We start from the raw sequence: 14,220 nt of genomic DNA, 5'->3' as shown, positions 1-14,220 counted from the left end.
TGGCCCAACGAGGCCAAAATCTCCACCCTTTATTTACAGGGTGGAGCAATGCATGCATTGTGTCACCCTATAACCCTTTGTGCTACATTATGCTTGCGCCAGGCATTATGTATGCAAAGGGGGCATTCCCCCGTTAGGGGAGCCGGAAAAATGGTGCAAGGAAATCTATGAGATTTCCTTGCACCATTTTTTACAGCACTTTCAACGCCTGTTCAAGAGCAGGCGTTAAAAGGGGACTTCCATTCTTTAGAATGGAGCCCTATGTACCCTGCAGGAGTACAGCCAATATATTGGTGCTACTCCTGCAGAGTACCTCAATAGCGTCATGTGAAATGACGCTATTGCTCCCTACCCTGCACCATGGCAGCACCTGGGACTTGCTCTGCAGGCATCATCCTATACAGAAGGAAATGCAACATTGATTTAATCCTAAGTGTAATTTTTTCAGGGTTGACTAGCCTACAGATTTTATACTTGTAGACTTTGGAATGGCTTTAGTATGAATGATGCGCTGGTAATGGGAGTAGGTGAGAGTCCAAGACTGTGTAAAGGCAGACATCAGCTCATCCTTTAGAATCACTATTGTTTATTGGATTTTGTGTTGCTCCTAATAAAACAAGACCCGATTGTGTGCAAACAGTGGCATAAAATATGGGCAATTAGTGATGGTATTTTCATCTGACATTTTGGCATTGCTTACAGGCCTAAATATAAACAATGTGATATAAGCAACCTAGTCTTCTTGTGCGGTAATGTATAGACTAATATTGTTTATTTCGGGATTTTATTTTATGGTAAGTGTAAATATGTGGCCTAAGGTTTGGTCCAGTTTTCAGTGATCGTGAACAGTGCATTGATGGTGAATACATACCATGGGGCAATTTTGTAGCTTGGCTGCCTCTGGTTACTGATTGAAAGGGGCTCACAGCAGTGATAAAACATTCAGTATTCGATATATAGTCAATGGGAGGCACACACTAGGTGAACTACTTGGAGGGTAGGAGATAACAAAGGAACACTTGATTGTTGGCTGATTAGGATTGAAGGGTTGCAAATTAAAATATCTAAAGTTGCTGATCTTGGTGCAATTGCCCTCTAACTGAAGGTTTGGTGGGGTGTTGTTTAATGGAACCTTGGTGGCCTTTGAAAAACAAAACAATTGTTCTCTTTTTACACAACATCAACAGAGCTTGATTTTGAGGACACTGCTGGTTGGCCAGTAGGAGGCCCACTCACGAGTCTACCTATTCTCGTAAGTGGATGTCAAGATCAACCATCACAAACGTTTTCCCGAGACACCTTTGCAAGCCTCGGTTTGCAGAACTCTAAGTGGGCCACTTTATTCCATAGAAATTTCAAGTAAGCAATGGTAAAAAAGTGTTTCTTCACTGTAGAGAAAAAACAAAAATGCTCCTCTTCCCTTCCATACCACACTGCCACTCGGATACATATATGCGCATTCTGCAAGCATTACCTCTCTTGCTTCTTCACTATAACACTGCATGGCCTATCTAGCTGACTGTGAAACTAATCTTTCCCTCCCTCAGTTTGAGTATGTACTGCACGCAAGGTTTGGGGGGAGGTGTGCGGCGATATTCCAGAGGATTAAGAAATGGCCACATGGTCACATGGTCCAGCAGGCTCTGAAAGGTCAAACGCAAGTTTTGCATTACCCAAGAGCCTTAATTTCTTCTCAGTTGTGTAAAATATGCAATGCTGAACATTAAGGTGGAAATTTCAGAACCTCTAGTGCCTCCTTACGCCACATTACATACTTCTTTTTTACGCTAATGTAGCCCAAGTCCAAAATTGCAGCGCCAAATTTATAATGTGGCACAATGCGTGCATTGCGCCACTTTGTAACCCTTTGAGCTACATTAGAGGGCTGAAAAAATGGTGCAAAGAAATCAACAAGATTTATTTGCGTCATTTTTTTCAGCACTTTCAACACCTGCTCAGAGCAGGCGTTAAAAGGAGGCACACCATTGTTAAACATCACTTGAATTAACTCTGGTGCATGTGCTTTTCTTCCTATTCACAACCTTTCACAACTTAAAGGCTTTGAAATACAGCCTGCTCTTAGTATATGAACTTGGATGTTTTGGGAACGTTGTGATTTAACTCTATTTAAACTGACTATGCTTTAAGCATATGAACTAAGACACCGCATGGTGGGTGATGGACACTATATAGAGTATATCTGAGTGTCTATATTATAGATTTCTCTTACATTGCAGCCCTGAAGATGTCAAAGGCTTATTGTCATATTACGAAACACGTGTTGACTGTTTCTGTGTGACACTGATGTTATATGGACTGTACAATGGATCAAAGATTAAACTTTTTTCTGTATCACACATTGATGCAGACTTAGGAGCCCCTTGCACCACTTTAGTGCCATCTTAGCGTAATTTTTTTGACGCTAAGGTGGCCTTTTCCCCATGCCATATTTACAAAGTGGCACAATGCATGCATTACGCCACTTTGTAACCCCTTGCACCACATTATGCCTGCACCAACTATAATGTATGCAAGGGGGGTGTTCCCCCATTAGGAAGCCCCCCATTAGGAAACCCCAAGTCTCCTTGCAATTTGGTACACTAGCTTAAACATTTTTTACGCCAGTGCAGCAAAGCACCACTATAGCGTAACATTTTTTACGCTATTGTTCTAACTACCTCCATGGTGCTCTGTATCTTAAATACAGCGCACACCTGGTGGTATTAGGTTCGTGCAGGGGGGCGCAAGAAAAGTGCTGCTGCATTGGATGTAGCACCACTTTTCTAAAAATCAGCCCATTATATGGTATACATTGGTTACTAGCCCCAGTTGTTTTTTTGGGGGGTTGTCAGGTAGCCAACCCTTGCTCTGGAGGACTATCATTGATTATGCTCATCTTTTCTTAATGGGTTCCCAGATATTGGTGGAGGGCCAGGTCACTGCCGGGCAACCTGGAGGTTTGGATTTCAAATCTTTGATGGACCAAAGTCTTAACCAGTATTGGTCAGGCCTCAGTGCAGCAAAATCAGAGATGGATTTAAGGTTTAGGTCGAGTCGAATTGGGAATGTTATAAAAGTATTTTCAGCTTTCTCAAGAGTGTCAAGATTACAGTACTCCCATAAATGCGCCCAATAATGGCAGCCCACAGGCTTAGAACTTGTATATCTTCATGGGGGTGGGGGATAAAGGGGAAAGTGGACAGCTCATTTGCAAATCTTATAATGGACCCCACTTCTCAATCTGGACTGCCCTTCTATGAGAATCCTCCACTCTGGCACCCAAGTAATCGAACCCATAACCCCGATATAAAACATCAACACCTAAGAGTATCTTTCTCTTCATTTTTTTGCGGGTGTCAAACATCATATGTTTTGTTTTTTTAATATTCATTTGTAAATCATATTCTTTGTAAAAAAGGGATAACTTGTGTAAAAGAATATATATGCCCCAGGGAGTTTTTGACAACAACAAGGTGTGGTCTGCAAAACGTAGACGTGATATTTTGGAGTTAATTTTAGTGAAATGTTTTCCCCAATTTAAAAGATATGGGATACAGACATTTATGTGTAAAAGAAAACTCATAAGGGCCAAAATGCACCCTTGACGAACGGCTCTCCTAATTGGAATATCCTCCGTTAATTCCCCTGTGAAGCCACATCTAACTCTTGCATAATTGTCTGAATACAAAGCCTGGATTGTGATCAGTCAGCCCCTGGGAATCCCAATCCTGAGCAGGACCTCCCAGAGTTTAGCCCTCGAGACGAGATCGAATGAGGATCGAAAATCTACAAAGGCAACTAACAATATTCCCTTGTCAATATCAACTGTCATCAACTTAATGGACAGGAGCCCTAAAGTGTGATCGATTGAGGGAATATTTTGTCTGAATCTCATCTGTAAGAGGGATAGCACATTAGTCTGGTTGAAATTTGTGTGCTAAACACTTTTTGGATATTGTCAATGAACCTTATGGATCTATAATGCAAAAGTAGTTATCTATGTGGAAAAAGAGAAATGTCCTCATTTAAAAACACAGCACAAACATCCAGTGAAAACTGGGTCACAATGAAACAACAAAGAGGTCCCCCTTTAATTTTACAGGAATCAGTACTAAGGATTCACAGAACAAACCCCCCATTAAACATGACTATAGAACGTGAGAATGCCCTGAGCTATGCAGAATGAGTCACCCTGATTGCAGGGAGTGCTAAAGGGCTAATGAAATGGAAGACACTTTGGGGGTTATTCTAACTTTGGAGGAGTGTTAATCCGTCCCAAAAGTGATGGTAAAGTGACGGATATACCACCAGCCGTATTACGAGTTCCATAGGATATAATGGACTCGTAATACGGCTGGTGGTAAATCCGTCACTTTTCCGTCACTTTTGGGACGGATTAACACCTCCTCCAAAGTTAGAATAACCCCCTTAGTTAGATTCCATGGTATCTTGTTGTATGTCTATTGAGAAGAGCAGTTTCACTCTCTGATTCAACCCTGACATACAGAAAGATTTTATTTCTGAATCTTAAGAAGAAAGAAGCATAAAACAAAGGAGGGTCAGAGCTGCTGAACAGAAGACAAATACATATATTTAATGCCCAGGAACACCATTACATTAGAAAACCGATGCATCAAAAACCATGCATGCATTCAGAATCATCTTTGTACTGTGACCATCACATTGCCAAGCACAGACTTTGACAATCCTTTCAAAGTAGGGAAGAGGGCATGTTAGATGTAAAGTTTATATAGGAGACATATTATGTGGCATTAGCCCACATCATCTGAATTGTTGACTGGCATCTTCGTGTTTACAATTATCCATCAAGTTTATCATTTTTTTCGTGTGACCGGTGCTGCTTGGAGGCTGTTGTAACACTACAAGTTATGCAGAAAGAGTGCTGGTGCTGTGTGTTACATTGTGTTATATGCATTTATGTGGCTCAGATTCTGCCTTTGGTGTAGTTCCAATGGGGGTTGGTACCTTCTAAGTCTGCTAGCTTCCAAGGACTCCATCACAGACTGGAGTCTGGCATTTGTGCTATAATTTGCAGGAGACAGGCAGCTGATGTTTTCTTGGTCTAGCTGACGGGGCATATTTACAAGTGGCTTGCACCACCAGTACATCACATGTTTTGATGTACCAGCAACGCAGGCTGCAGGTCTATAGCTACAAGACCACACAGAGCCACTTTTCGTGGCTTTTTATGGGCTTTCAGAGAGGGAGTAAGGCCACGCAGCGCAAGTCACAGCATTGCCTTATTCTGCATCAAAGAGGCATTCTGCAGCACAGATAGGAGGAAAACGCATCCATTGATTGTTTTTGTGCAGGAAGGTGCCCCTTCCTGCACATAAACAATCATTCCTACAAGGCAGAACCCCCTTGCACTTTGGTCCAAGGGTGCCTGCAGTGGCACATGGCAGCCAATTGTGCGCCAGAGCAATAAAAGAGGACAGGAATGCGCAGTATCTTATAGATTCTGCACATTCCGGCCCTTTTCCTTTTAATGCAGGGCAGCGGATCAGGACTGTGCATTGAGTGCATAAAAGATTCTGTGACTCGGACACGGCAAACATGTTCCTGATTTCTTGCAATGAAGCGTGCATAGGTAAATCATCTTAGATGACTGCTTTCCATCCTGCGGAAACCACCCTTGGCAACATTAGAGTAATTTGTGCAGCATATTCACAGCACTTAGCAACATCAGAGCGTATAATTTAGTTGCTGTGAACAAGGAGCACTGTGTTAACACTGTGAAAAACAGTAGAGGAAATCTATAGACAGTTTTGTGAAAAAACACAAGTGTGCCAATTTCCATGCACAGTGCTGGCAGCAAGCTTCATGGAAGTCAGCAGCATCCTTGCTATCTCTGCTGACCTCCTCTAAGAGCTGAGGCAGGGACCAATTATACACCACACTAGCAATAATAATATTGAGCATTTGTTCGGCCAGCACTGCACGCTGAACTGTATTTGTCAATACTAAAAATGTCGAAATAGTGGCTCAATGAATGGTACTCATTTTATTACGCAACGAGGGATGAAATTTTGAGTAAGGTCCAGCATGATACCATCCTGTGGCCATCAGGTTGCACCGGACCCCTGTAGCTGGAGCTGAGCACACTGTCCAATCTCACTAAAAAGAAGTCACCTATAGTGCATTTATGATGAAATCAGCATCCTTAGCACGAGCAGGACGTGTAGGTTGACAGTCATTTATGGAATGAACAATTGCCTCAGCTAGCAATGCCAAAGTGAAAGGCACATGATTGCTAGTAGGTAAAATGGCTACTTTTGTGACTAGGGGAGACCAGACTATTGCAAATCCTCCTGAAGATAAATCAAGACAAAATATGGCAATCTGCAAGAAATTGATGGTAGCTTTCGTTCTAGTTGACAACACCCTTTGACTAGGACATTCCAGTGACAGGTATGCTTCATAGGAGACTCCCAGTAAGCTGAAGAAAGCCACTTTAAGGCCACTCCTTACCTCTGCCTCTCATGGGCTCCCCAGCTCGAAAAACATCTGCAAGGCAAGGACTGAGAAAAGAAGGCCATGCCATGCCCATATTCTACTGCACATCGCCATCTTGTACTTTATGTTAGGACAGTGCCATGCCCATATGGTAACGTTTTTAGCACTATACAAACTCCCCAACAACATGCAATAAAATAAAAAAACGCAAATTCTGTAGTAGCCGCAGAGAGCAATTAACAGCAAAGCAGTGTTCTCCAGTCATGCTCACAGTAGAACTACGTACAACCCGCTCTCTTGATGTACTTCTAGGGCCCTGTCTATAATATATATTCTGTCTACTCTTGTGTAACAAAATAGGCACCAATATCAAGTATTCTGTCACCCAATAGGATCAAATACAGGCTAATAAAACCTAAAAATAAATAAATAAACGAATAAATAAATAAATAAATAAAACAAACACTGGACACTCTAAGAAGGAACAGGAAATGGAAAGGGCTTTGTCAAGGCCTATCTGGGCCTACCTTCAGTTTTCAATGCCTTGTCCTGGCTGGCGACCACGCAGAGCTCTCGGCCACTGGGTGAGATCAACGCAGAGGACGTGACCATGGTAACTCCAGCTTCTGGTGGACCAAAGCATCTCTCATGGCGGCAGCGCGGAGCGACTCAGGATGAATCTGCAACAAACAGATATTCTGTCATTTTAATTGAAAATAGCCAACCACGGTACAGGCCCATCAGGCACCACTGCTCAATCAATGCATGCGTCACTCGGCCAGGGAAGGCGAGAAGGCAATAACTGTCTCCCAAGGTGCGGATAAACATCCAAGCTGGTGACGTGTAAGTTTATGCTTTGCGGGATACAGTCATTACTATTTTTTATGTATATCCGAATAAATGCACACTGCACAAGCAAGGGGCATATTGACATACTACGCCTGCCAAAAGCGTCTTAAAAATCAGAGCACTGAAATGAGCCACAATTAAGTTCTGTTTGCGCTTCCGGTGGATGATACCAGGGGGCTTCCTGAATCAGTTGTATTTGCTGTTTCCAGGAGTGCATAATGCACCGAACAATTCAGATGCCACTCTGCACTGTGAGACCGTAAATGACTTGTTTTAAAGCAACTACATTTGAGGGTATCATTTCAATCCATTTTTTGTTTTTGCACACTTCGACTATGAAAATAGGAACCGATAAATAGACAAGACACTGTTAAAGATGTGTTTTGCCTCAAATGACTGGCCTCCGACTGCCAAAAGCCCAAAGCTGCTCACAATAGCTGCCTCTCATCGCCTTTTATTGCTTTGTGACTAGACTACCCCCTGCATTTTCTCCTGCTTTGTTGTGTATGAATGGCCTTTAACTTACGGAGCCCCAAATGCGGAGACACCAGACGCCAAGAGTCATTTACTCATTAGGTTGTTTTTCCTTTCGATTCCACTGATGTGGGAACCTGGCGTGCTGTCTTATTCACAGACTGTCTTAGTATTTGTGGTGCAGTTTGGCTGCACTCCACAGGAGAGGCCTATTGCTTCTCCATGTAAAGTCCAGTGCCCCCCAACATATGGGAAATCTATTTTCTTTATAACAATGCATGTGTGTGTGTGTGTTTGTCTGTGTATGCTTGTGTAAAATAGAAAATGGCTGATATCCACCAGGCAACATGTAATCCTATCCACATTTTTTTCTTCAGAAACGCACTCTGGCTAGGATACACAAAGGTTCTCAACAAATTAGCTCCATTTGGTCAATGTAGCAGAAAGTCATGATCGCCAAATTGCATAATGGGTAAGTGAGCTTTCTCTAGCTAGAGACAAGTTCTTTGACTGGCAGACTGCGTGGGAGGTAGCCGCTGAATCCACATCAACCACCAGAAGGGGCAAAATGCTCTTGATGTAAGTCCCAGCTAGCATGCAAAACGCTCAAACTTTGAACAGTGTCACTGACTGTATTTGCAGCAAGCTTCTGCCCAACTGACAGGCTGTGATTTTCCTTGGTACCGATTGCATCGTGTCGAAAAACCTCACCTTGGCAAGATCTGCATCAAACTGCATTGATACCTCACTGGATGTCATGGGCTTGAAAATGGAACCATATGTGGAGTTCTACCAGGGCCAAGTCTGCTACTGCTGATCTACCTATATGTGTGGCCCAGGGAGGCCCAGGAATCAAGATGAGCCAATCAGCAGTTCTCAGAAATGCTCTAGACCACTCACCAGAGGCAGGGCAGAGCTTATAAGACTCTCCCTAAAATTGCAGGTGAGCTAATCCCCAGCTAAAGTTGCTTACTAGACCCTGCCTCGCTGCTTCACTGCTCCATTCCAAATATAACAATGAAGTAGTCAAAGCAGAGTTTGAGGCCCTCACAATACTGAGGACAATAATATTTACCTGCAACGATATGTCCTCTACAATGTTAACTGCCACAGTAGTGTCAAGGCAAACATATATAGGAAAGTACAGATATACAATTCTGAGCTCCACATCTACTTACTTTGATGATATAGTGGTAGTTATTATTGTGGATTTAATATTGTTACAGGTGGGTATTTCAAAAACAGTATTGGCACCCCCTACCTGTGTGGAATTCCAGGTCTTAATTGGCCCTTTGCCCCAGTGAATCCTGAGATCATAGACTGAACTGCAGTATGCAATTTTACGTCAATTTCTGCCTTTGATCTTTTCAGTGACTCAGTTTCAGGGCTAGAGCATGCTCCCTCACCCCAGCAACAATACTGAATTTCCTATTACCAGGATCAGAGACCCCCTTGTTGCTACCGTTAACGCTGCTATGGATATTCAAGTCTCTAGCCTCAGGGAGTCTTGACCCCAACATGAGGAAACACTTCTGGCCTCCCTGTGCACCCCGTCTTGGAATTTGTCAAAATAAAACAGGAGCTTCAGAGATAGTTCTACTTTAGGCTTGCTAAACATTTCCAGTTAGCAAGGACAAGAAACCCGTAGGCCACCAGTGTTAGAATCTGTTGATACTGATGTAGAGATTGCAGTGTTCAAACATTAGGGTATCTCAAAGGCACATTAAAAAGATAATGATGAGAAAGGGAAAGTGAAAAAGTTGGTCTTTTGTAAAAGTTTATTAACTCTTAATAGAACTTTAATCTGACTTAAAACTGTAATTTGTACTCTAAAGTTTTTCTTAAATTAAGCCCTTATGTATTCTAAGCTTTAGTGGGCAAAATACAATTAGTCCCCCAGGGACACTTTCCCCATGATTTGACTCCTACAGTAAAATATTTCAGGTTCATATGAACCACTACCTGATCTGTCCATGTTGCTAATACATCATAGACAGCATTGTGTTTTATCTAGGAGTGTTTTAGAATTAGAAGAAACCAAATTACAAACTATAAACCGGAACATGAACTGGTAGTTGGACCACAATTTGGACTCTTCCTATCCTTAGCAGTTAAGGCTAGGAACATCAGACAAATACCATTATTTCCATTTCTTCTGTTCTGCATTATTATTTTGTTTACTTTGTAATGATTATGTTATGTTTACATCACCTTCTGCAAGCCTGGTCTTGCCTACACGAGCAGGTGACTAATGGACGTCGAGGAGTGTTTGTAGATCCAACTTTCATCAGCAAGCCAATAATCATTCTTTTCAGCAGAGACTATGAGAAGTCTCAATTTTGATACTGCTATATGGTCCCTACAGCCTACAGGATTTGGGAAAATGTCTGGAACATTGTGGTATCCAAGCACTGGTCGAAGTACATTAAAAAGTATGGGAACCTGTGATGCTGTGTGCTGTGTGCAATGGGGGAGGGGTGAAAAAACAAAATGGGCCAGATGTATCAAACATTTTTGCATTCACAAACTGTGCGAATCACAAAACTCGCAGTGCAATTTCAAGGAATCGCTAAAATAGCGATTCCCTAAAATTGTGACTCCATTACTACAGGCCCATAAGCATGAGTGGAGTCCCATTCCCTAATAGCGATTCGGTAATAGTGATTGCGATTTATAATGAATCACTATTACTGAATCGCAATTTTCCTACATCCCATTTTGCATTTATTAAAACTCGCTATTTACGAAATGCAAACTGGGAGCTTGATACATCTGGCACAATATTCTTTTACTTTTTTTGGTCTTTCACCTTCACGTAACTGCATATAAAATAAGGCACAGCCTAAATGAACAATAAATGCAAGTTAAGATAATCATTTAGAAATGCACTATTGTACATTATGAAACCTCTATTATTGAATGCACTGCAGAGGTCTGTGTGTGTAACCAGAGAGCCACAAAACTGAATCCTAGTTGGTGCAGTGGAGAAAAGTGATATGAATGTTTACTGCTACGAGGCCCCAGTCCGTAACAGCAAGCACTGTGAACATGTAAGCCATCACTTTAAACTTGCATTGCTTACAGTATAAGATAGGCCACTATAAAATGAGAAAGTGCTCTCAAAATATAGATTTTAGTAACAGCCAGACTGTACATACTGCAATTTTTCTTGTTAAGTGTAATTTAAAAGCATACCTGTCATTTAAATGCACACACTTCACAGCTCAACTAGTAACTCCCTTTCAATACCACTCAAAAGGAATAAATCTGTTATTAGGAAGCTTCAAGTAGTTCCATCAATTAAAGCCAATACCAGTTTCCAAGCACCAAATAGCATTTCAACTCTTGGGAATAACCGTTCTGGGACAGGTGTATTTGCACAAAAAGTAGGGCAACTGTTTATCTTTAAATTAAAAAAGTATGGGCACGTTATGCCCTTCGGATCCCGTCACTTCAACCACTGTATTCAAGTAAATCCACTATAAAAAGGTGAGTTCCTTTGAAGAAAAAAAAATTGACTATTCAGCCCTTCCACATTCAATGTCACACAGATTCACTATGTGATTATGCACTGTAGGTGTCTCCTCATTCTTTCTTCACTCATTCACTCAAAGGGGCCAGCAGGTATCAGCATTTTTTGTATGAGAACTTCTAATAAAGAATTATATGTCAGATATTAATAACAGAAAGATGGCCCAGCATCAATATTGTGGCCTAAATAATGTTTTAAAAAATATTGCTTCATTGAGTGTAGATTTTCTTGTATTAACTCAACTGTGGTGATAACCATGACTTGATATTGTTGTGGGGCCACAATATTCTGGTGCCACCCCTAATGTCTTTACTGGAGCTGTGACTGTCTTACACCCTGGACCCCAGTCACTAGAGGACCAGACCTTACCATCATGTTTTATATAATTAGAAGCTTCACTGTTTTCTCTGTGTTTGGAAACAGTTGTTGGAGTAGTTGGGAGTGAAGCCTCTCCTGTCCATGTAATTTTGTCTCCTACAATTTAGTAGGAGTGGATTCTGCAGGCAGGTGGTTGGAAGAAAAGAGGTGGTTCATAGGGTAGATGAAAAGAAAGAGTCTTTTTATGATTAAAGCTGAGTAAAAGTGTAGTCATGTGTTACTATCCTTATTTCCATGTACATGTACCTTGAATACACTTAACATACATGTGCCACGACGATACATATTTCTCAGCATAAACTACATGCACTATAACAATACCTATCTCATAAAAGTCATATATTTGGCTTTAAATATAGTACATCTACACTTACCAATACATATCAACAGTCACATTACTGTGGCAGAAATATTCTGGCTACATTATTTTTGGAACGCAATATTTTTGTGTTCAACACTTAGCCACAACACCGTGGAAGCAGCATCCATATGTGTGAGCAAGGCCTTGTCGACCTTCTACAAGACTACTGTCTATGCATGCAAACCTACTCTTGTCAACCAGCCTAATGTCTGATGTTCTTAGAAAACAATTTCTAATTTCTAAAAAATCTACAAAAAATGTTCCTGTTCGTTAAAAAGCTTTTATCCCGTCAACTTAATACTCAGCAGATAATTGCTCAGAGTGTCGGTATTTAAATAGATTAAATGTCATTGCACATTTCTATTTGCCCTTCGTTCGACGAGAAAGCCATGTGACTCACGTGTATGTAATGACTGAACAAAGAAACAGCCATTTTCATTCTTAATGAAACATAATATTCTGTCCACTAACTTTGAGACTAGTCCATGGAAGCCTTGGCAACTAAGGAGCGATAATTTCTGGGATATGATTAGAATCCCTCAGGTCCAGTGGGGCTTGGCCTAAACACATATCATTTAGGGTGTGCCAGAATTGCAGCTGCAGCCCGTTGCTTACCCCTGTGAACTGTGGCACAGACTTTATAACCCCAGGCCACCAAGGTGGCAACCAGTTAATAACATCTTATTATTAATTGTCATTGTAATAAAATAAGGAGCACCAAGAGCTGAAATGAGGTCTTCACTGGTAGCAGAGGTAAGTAAACAATAGCTTTCAAATGTATGTAGTTGGGAGCGAAAAAAAAGAGCGTATGTATGTGAGAACGCGTGTTTGTGTGGGTTTGTGTGTGTGAGTGAAAGTGAATGAGTCAGTGACAAATGGTGAGAATGAGTGAGATTGTTAGTGAGTCTAAGTGAATCAAAGTGAATGAGGAAGTGTAAAAGGGTAAGGGTAAATGCAAGCGACAGTGTGGTTGTCTGAGAATGATTGAGCAAGAATCAGTGTGAGGAGTGTGAGTGAGAATGAGTGAGTGACCACTACTGTATCTGTGAGTGAGAAAGAGTGAGTGAAAATAATTGAGAATGTTAAGAATGAGTGCGAGTATGAGTGAGGAAGAATGAGTGAGTAGAAGAAAAGGTGAGTGAGTATAAATTAATTAGTGAGAATTATTGACTCAGAGTGGTTGAAAATAAAGGATTGAGAACATGAGTAAGTGCAATCAATTGTGAATAAGAAAGTATGTCTGAATCAGAATATGAATGAGTGGGAGTGCGTGAGTGGAAATGAGTGAGAATTAGTGAGTGAGAGTAAGTGATAATGAATGTTTGCAAGTGAGTGAAAATTAAAGAGTTTTAACAGGTGTGAGTGAGGATGAGTGAGAGTGAGTGAATATAAGTGAGCCTGAGTGAGAATGTGGTGTTATCCTTGAGGGACTGCCATTGGCCCTGGAATACTCACGGTAATTCTTGTCTTATAAAGGCGCCCATGACAAAATACTGGCACTGGCATACTGGAGGCACTTCTCAGCTTGACAGACACCTGTGACAAAACACTAGCACATGACTAGTGGAAGTAATTATTGATATAATGGGTACCCATAATTAAATATTGGCGGCACTGGCATAATAGATATACATCCTCGAAAATTAATAGAGTTGGCATAGTTGGGAAGCTTGTTGGCCGGGGGAAATGCATGGTAAATTGCTGGCTCAAACACATTGATGGTAATTCTACGCATGAGGGAGGGCATTATTGGCATATAGAAGGGGCAGACATGGCAAAATGCTGTTTTTGACATACTGGAGGTAATTTTTTGACAGATGGGTCACCCATTATCTACAGATGCCATTAACTGCAATATTGTAGCAGTGTCATATTGTATGTAATATTTGGCATGGGTGCACTCATGACAAAACATTGGCCCTGGTACAATAAAGGACATTTTGTCACCCATAGCACATTTTGAAAAAATAGGGTCAACTCCTGGGGAGTATCGGGTTTGCCACACTATACAGAAATTGAATATTTAATGAGTGTCCTTCAGACTCTATGAGTTTTGAGCAAACCTATGTGAGAATTGTGCTTTAAAATATACCATTTTAACCTATTTTTTCAAAACGTTCTCGGAGGAGGAACCCTCTTTTGAACTCCC

At 41.3% G+C, this 14,220-nt stretch overlaps 1 protein-coding gene across 8 annotated transcripts in view; it reads right to left on the bottom strand.

The window, feature by feature from the left end:
- The window catches only part of LINGO2 (leucine rich repeat and Ig domain containing 2), a 3,618,115-nt gene that overhangs the window by 778,021 nt on the left and 2,825,874 nt on the right, over positions 1 to 14,220 (bottom strand). For 7 of the 8 annotated variants that reach the window (XM_069240594.1, XM_069240603.1, XM_069240567.1 and 4 more), the window contains one exon: positions 7,005 to 7,157. The gene's annotated coding sequence lies outside the window, so the exon portion shown is untranslated. Of the gene's footprint in view, positions 1 to 7,004; positions 7,158 to 14,220 lie in introns of those variants that run through there. The other variant, XM_069240561.1, reaches the window with a different exon arrangement.

This window comes from Pleurodeles waltl, chromosome 1_2 (assembly GCF_031143425.1).
Source record: "Pleurodeles waltl isolate 20211129_DDA chromosome 1_2, aPleWal1.hap1.20221129, whole genome shotgun sequence".
In the NCBI taxonomy this organism is placed as follows: domain Eukaryota; kingdom Metazoa; phylum Chordata; class Amphibia; order Caudata; family Salamandridae; genus Pleurodeles; species Pleurodeles waltl.
Note: the sequence above shows the minus strand (reverse complement) of the source record. Positions and strands in the feature narration are given on the sequence as shown.